The sequence below is a fragment of the Trichomycterus rosablanca genome, chromosome 5, assembly GCF_030014385.1.
Source record: "Trichomycterus rosablanca isolate fTriRos1 chromosome 5, fTriRos1.hap1, whole genome shotgun sequence".
Classification (NCBI taxonomy): domain Eukaryota; kingdom Metazoa; phylum Chordata; class Actinopteri; order Siluriformes; family Trichomycteridae; genus Trichomycterus; species Trichomycterus rosablanca.
Genome location: NC_085992.1, coordinates 10,028,807 through 10,036,513, shown reverse-complemented (window position 1 = coordinate 10,036,513; position 7,707 = coordinate 10,028,807).

Here is a 7,707-nt window from a genome sequence, read left to right as displayed (position 1 = left end):
AAAAGGTCATCCTTGACTTCCTGTTTTACTGCAATATAAATATGAGGTTGCACAAAAGGGTAGATTCTCTTAGTCATTTAACAACATTGGGGGATATTAGAGGATACGCAAATGAAATGAGTCAATGAGTTGACCTTCAGAAAGTCAATCAGGCAAGGCTAGAAAATACATCTAAAAATGACATCCCTGAAAATGCTAATGTCCAGAAACTTTAAATTAAAAGCTGTAAAGATCCTGTCTGAAAGAGGGCACAGCTGTACTAATAAACTTTTAAAGTATTTATTTAAGTACTAATAGTTAAAAAATATTTTACTTACATTTGTGTAAGCTAATAGTCCACAGAAGAGTTTTCATACCTTGAAACTGACTGTATGCAGCACTCAGTACACACAGAGAAAAAAGAACGAATTATGGATCACAGTATCAAGATGATGTAATAGTGAGCGCAGTATAGTTAAACTTCTGGACTAAATCTAAATCAGTTAACCCTTCATAATCAGATCTTTTACACAAACACCACAGCAGGTACAGGAATATAAAAGCATAGTATGTACTATTAATTAGTCAGAGACAGCAACTATATCAACTTCCTAATGAGATGATTTGCTTTTAAAGAACCAAGAACATAATGGAGGTAATGGAGAGTAATTAATAAAGGAATGTATTTAAATTTTTGTATTGTTATAGAATGCTTTATGAAGGATAAATCAGGTTTTTTTAAATAAATGTTTGATGTTCTATTGGAAATGTACATTGTGGATGATTATAGAACAGTTGTTAAAGTCACATTTTGAGTTGACTTTGGTGATTTGAATGTATTGCTTATTTTATTTCAAATTTACAGTTCAGTATGAATTAAAATGGTTTAATCTAGAGTCCACATCGCAACATTTCAACCTTAGCTCCGATTTCTGTATGTGAGAAGGTTTTCAGGTTTTTCCCTGGTTTCATGGGTGCCCCTGTTCTCCCCCCACCTTTAAAACATGTGAAATGTAGTTTCTAAATTCCTTAAAACATGACCAAAAGTATGCTAGCTCACTATTGCTGAGATCCAAGGTTCAAATCTTGGATTTCAGTCTGCATCTACATGGACATGATTGGCAAGTGTCTGAGGGGGAAGGGGGTAGCCGAAACAGCCTAGTGCTTGTCAGTGCGCTCTCAGTACTGGCCCCAAGCCTACATGAAAATGGAATGGTTGTCTGGTAGAAGTCTGGTACACAAATTTTATATACATAATATAATATACACTTACAGTACATACTATACATATAAATGACCACATTATGACCAATAACAGGTGAAGTAAATAACACTGATTACTTTGACACGTACCACCTACCTAAGCATTGTTGCAGACCATGTACCCCCTTTCATGGAAACGGTATTCTGATGACTGTGGCCTCTTTCAGCAGCATAATGCACCCTGCCACACAGCAAAAATGGTTCAGGAATGGTTTGAGGAGCACAACAACGAGTTTGAGGTGTTGACTTGGCCTCCATATTCCCCAGATCTCAATCCAATCGAGCATCTGTGGGATGTGCTGGACAAACAAGTCCGATCCATGGAGGCCCCATGTGTGTGTGTATAGGGTTGGACTGTTTTACAAAATGTTCCAGCTTTCTTTTCCAAATATGGGGTTTGTACACTTATTGCAAATGCCAAACTCATAATGAAAATAAATTATGTCTGTTGAAACTTTTTAATGGTAATTAAAATCATCACTGAACAGTAGGAGAAGTAAACCGGTCAAAACCCCATGACGACATTATGACCAAAAGTTCAGGAGAGCAGCACAGTGAATAAGAATGTGCTGGCATGGTAGTTATGTGAGTGACTCACTCCTCCCCATGAAGACCTGTAAGTAAAAAAGGGGAAAAACATGCTCACTACCCTGACTGGACTACTAGTCCACGGTGTCATCCGGATTCCCTTTTCTACTGCCTCACTCACACAGAAACGACACACAGCCATGAGGATGAAAACTAAAAGTGGCTCTGCTCTGCACAGCTGTGCGGCTCTGATGCTAGAAATAAACTCGCAGTAACAGCTCATGAGTCACGCATACAAAATGGTGGCAACTGTTGATGCCTGATGCTTGTACTGAGTTAGTAAGCGACATGCTTCTGCTTTCTGAGTAACCTGCTGCTTACTGTAGTCAGACTACACATGCCGTCATACACTGCTTATAACCTGCTCATTCTTAACTTCATTCACATAATCTAAAAGGAAAAAAACAACAAAAATAAAATAACCACACTGTATGGCCATAAGTGTGTGGACATCTGGTCAAATTGGACATTCAATTTCGAAACCATGAGCATAATTAGGAAACCTATTAAAGCCTTCGCTTTCCTGGCTAGGATTTTGTCAAGATTTTAAAGGGGTTTGAGGACATTTCTGCCCACTCAGTCAAAAGATTGTTTGTTGGAATCATCATGATTGTGTGGAACAATCATATAAAAAAATTTTTTTTTTAAAAATCTATTTATTTATGCATTTTATCCCCTTTTTCTCCCGATTTAGCGTAGTCAATCAGTCTTCCGCTGCTGGGGATTCCTGATTGTATTCGAGGAGGGTATGTTGCTGCTCACGTCTCCACCAACCCATGCACAGTCCTAGCGGACCCCTACTTTTCACCCATGCTTTCTGCACAGGGTCCTTACACAGCATTTGAAGACCCCACCCACTTAATCCGGTCATCCCACCCAGCAGACACGGTGGCCAATTATTGTCTGCTGCACGCACTGCCAATTATGCCCGCTAGATGGCGCCCAGCCGACCGGTCGTTGGTGACAAGATTTTTTTTTTATTGTTTTCTTTTTTATTGTGTTTTTCATGTCTTATGTAACAGTTATATTCCATTCTAATTCTAAAATGACTAAATTAAAGGAACTTGAGAGAGGGTTTTAAGCCACTGTAACTACGTACACACGGCATAAATGGCCCCACAGTATTCAAAATATTAAACTTATTAAACTTTTTCAGTTGGTTTAAAATAAAGATACATTATACTGTATTATACTATATGTTGTTTTATTGACGAAGACTAGACCAAACTGATATGTAATATGTGTAATATGTAATATATGTAATGAATAAAGACAAACACAAGTGCAGTTTAATTTAATAGTTTATTGTATGATATAAAACTACAAAAGTAAGACTGTTTCAAATTCATAGACATCTGTCCATATTTTATTTATATTCTACAGTCCAAACCTTGTTGCAAATACAGTGATCAGTTGATGGGTTCATTTTTCACAAAATGAATATGTAATTGCATAGAAAAAGGCACAGCTCCAAGGTCTGTGAAAAATACAGCCTCTCTTAAAGAACAGGCAACCCCTCCTTCCCCAGCCCCCACCCCGCCCTTCCTCCATCCCGGCCCACCCTACACTAGCTAGTGGTCGTTCACTGAAACCACATAACTACTTTTATTTCCCCAGACAGGTGGCTTTGGGCATAGACTTAAGACAGGGAGACAACATGTCAAACGAACAGTAACCAGTGTCACACAGCATCCAGTTCTGCTCTTTATACATTTTGGCATTAAGGGATATACATAAACTCTGTTTAAAAAATAAGCTTTGGAGTCAGAAACTCTAAAGTTAAAAGAATAAAGTATTGCTTTACAAACATTACCCTCGCACACTATGAAATACATATACATTAAATACTCATTTAAATATGGGTAGGGAGTGTAGGACCAAAAGTGCCACAAACATCACCCCAAAATTATTATATCGGAAACAAAACAGAAAATAATACGTTTGCAAAACAGAAAAAATGGCTTTTAACCCAATTCATTAAGTATGATACATTCCTATAAGCAGAATACATTCCTACCATACATTCTGTATATGTTACAATCCAGATGGTAGATTCACATCAAAATAAATATATTTACAAAGGAAAAAAATAAATAATTTAAAATAAATCACTCCAAATCCAAACAACTTCAAATAATCAAGAAGAAGAATTATGAATGAAATATGAATAATATTGCCTGTTTGGCTCTTATAATCTGCTCAACATTTTATTTCTTTTTAAAAACATAATCTCTTCAGCACTACAGGATGTTACCTGTTACTCCCACTGAAAACGTCTCTGTAAAAAAAAATAATAATAAAATAAATCCCACTTATAAAATGTTTATGAACCAAAGTTACAGTTTGTGATTCTGCTTACACTGCAAAAATTATGATTTTATTAAGCAAAAACATCTTAAATATAAGCAAATGTATCTATATCTCATTATGATACTGTGATTAATCTGATGGTTGTGCATTGATTGGATGTCACAGTCCAAGAAATCTGCACCAAACTTGTACTGATGGAGCTACTCATGCTTTACTTACATACATGAGAATAGCATTTTCTGCCCAATAATTCATTCATTCATTCATCTGCATGACATGACTAATTGGATCAGGGTCCTGGATACGATGGGTACAAAGCAGGACCACACTCTGGACAGGGTGTCACTCCATCGTAGGGCACATCACACCATCATTACTCACTCATACACAACTAGGAGAAATTTAGAGTAGCCAGTGTATCAAGGCTGGAGATAATTAAAGAGCACAGAGAAAGCCTCTGGAGAACATACCAAACATCTCATGTTCTTTGACTGTACGCAACGTTTAAACTCAGGTCTCCAGCACCCACACTACTTCTGCAACTCTGCGACTCGATTTGACAATATGGCACAGCAGTACATTATGGTAGCACACTACCGTGGGATCCAGGGTTCAAATCCCCAGCAGTGCTATCAGCCATTTGGGGTCTACATACAGACATGATTAGCTATGTCTGGATGGGGTGACTGAGGCCCTGTGATGAATTAACATCCTGTACTGGGTGTGTTACTGCAGCCCTGATCAGCATAAAGTGGTGGTCAAACATGAAAATGAAATGATTCTCATTATTTCTAATTTTTATAATTATTATTATCAGATACAGGTGCTTATATTTAAGATGTTTTCATATTTTAACACTATTTTCAGAGAGAGGTGTGTGTGTGTTTGTGTGTGTGTGTGTGTGTGTGTGTGTGTGTTTCTATGCTGAAAACCATCAAAATGTATCAGTCATAAAAATGATATTGAACACAATGTTATGAATAACTCTGCAGTGAACAGGTCTATAATACTAAGCAGCTGATAGTAGAAATGGTCCCTTTGCACATGTGTGACATGACAGATCAGAACTAAACTAAAACTCTTAAGCCTCTACGTCGTGTCTGATTGCATTTAGTGGTTTGCAGTGGCTTTCAGAGTGAGAGGCTTTCATTGCCTATTACTGCACCACAGGCTTTTTAACCATGGGATAGAAACTAGTGATGCTAAAGATGGCTCGTGTGTTGTAAAATGTAAAATCTGTAATGCTCTTGCCATTTTAAACCATCTGTACTGGCCAAACACATCAGTCCATCAGTACTGTCAGCTGACCGACAAGCCAGACACCACAGGGTACGATGACTATCAGTAAAACCTAACAAACACTGACATCAAAAATTGCAATTAAAACCAGCTCAGCTAAATTTCTACAGCTTGCTTCGTACAGTTATGATGAAATCCTGCATGCACTAATATGTACACTGTACCATGGTGAATGACGGAGAAGCGGAAATCTTCAGCACAGCTGATGCCAATTTTGGAACATGAAAATGCTCTTAAAAAAAAAAAAAAAAAAAAACACAATTAATGGGGAGCTACCTAGAAAATTCTCAAGAACATATAACGTATGATATTGCATGAGCAGGCACAGCCAGGCCTTTACAGCACATTAGTGTCATTTCTACATAGAAATGCTTTTTAACTTAAACATGAAAATCTGCACATAAGGGCGAGGGAGGTTACAGGCATTTGCATTGCATAAAAGGACTCAGCCTTGACTTGGTTACTTTACAGTTAAAAAAAAATAAAAAAGAACTTCTGCTTAAACTATTAGAAATAAACAACTTACTACACATGAATAATCATTTGCTCTTATTGTCTGAATCTGCAATAAGCCACCAGCGGAGATCATTTTACATTTTGTGACCTTAACATTATTTAATTCTACTTCTACTTTTACTTCTATTTTCTATTTAGACAGAAACTTATAATACTACGGTCACAACTGAGCTTTATGCAAGTCTACACCACAAAAAGCTCATGTGTCAACAGGCTAGTTCATACTACAGTGCAGAAATTACACCTCAGCAATTATTCCTTCTTATTATGAAATTATTACAAAATAAATACGGTATTATTCATCCTATGTCTTGACATTTTTCTCTTGAATTTTTCACTACATTGGCTGATATTTTATCTACTCTTTAAAATCTAGTTTTACTTAAGGACGCACAGTGGTGCAGCAGATAGTGTTATTTAGAAGGTAAGTGAATTGGCTACTCTAAAATGCCTCTTGTGAGTGAGCGAGCGAGCAAGTGAGTGAATGGATGTCTAATAGTTCAGGATGTATTCTTACTGTGCAGACGAACCACATCATTCCAACTCTGATCATAATAAAATATAGTAAAGAATATAGTTGAAATGTATTCAAGTGAAATGACCAGTAAGTCAGCGATTAAGCAGGGACCAAATTCTGACCGTCTGGGACACTGTGACCTCGTGTGTGCACTCACATATTTGGCAAAACTCCGAAACTCCGGCACCAGTATGGAACCACAGATCGTCTGCCAGTCTGCTGGTCGTGAAAAATGATTTATGACCCTTGTTACATAAAAGGCCAACATGGCTGCAGGTTTTCATACCAAACAGGCCCCGTCCACATTTACATTACTAATGCTTAATTAGTTTGTGTTAGTTTGGGTTAATTGTATGAGGTGAAGCTCCTGCAGTGGCAACAGATCTTCGTTTAGGTTCATCTGATTATTTCTTTATTTAATAGAAAGAAAAATGCTTAAAATTTGGCATGTTTGTCTAAAGTGTGCATTCTAAAGCCACATTAATTCTGTTCATGGCATTTACACCGATCAGGCATAACATTATGACCACCTTCCTAATATTGTGTTGGTCCCCCTTTTGCTGCCCCATATGCAACAAACTGTGATGCACTGTGTATTCTGACACCATTCTATCAGAACCAGCATTAACGTCTTCAGCAATTTGAGCTACAGTAGCTCGTCTGTCGGATCGAACCACATGGGCCAGCCTTCGCTCCCCATATGCGTCAATGAGCCTTGGTTGCCATGACCCGGTTTACCACTGTTCCTTCCTTGGACCACTTTTGATAGATTCTGACCACTGCAGACCGGGAACACCCCACAAGAGCTGCAGTTTTGGAGTCATCTAGCCATCACAATTTGGTCCTCGTCAAACTCGCTCAAATCCTCACGCTTGCACATTTTTCCTGCTTCTAACACATCAACTTTGAGGATAAAATGTTCACTTGCTGCCTAATATATCCCACCTACTAACAGGTGCTGTGATGAAGAGATAATCAGTGTTATTCACTTCACCTGTCAGTGGTCATAATGTATCGCCTGGTCGGTGTATGTTTGTTTTCTCTTGACCTAATTGTCGTAAATGTAACTGTGCTACATTAATGCCAGGTCTGCTACTTTGATAAAATGCCATGTCGATGTAAACACAGTGAAGTGTTTGATTTAATTATCAGCTAATCACTGATAAATAATGGTCGGTTATTGGTTAAAAAGACTTGCTTCCTTAGTCTAGAAATAGGATGAATAATAATTATAG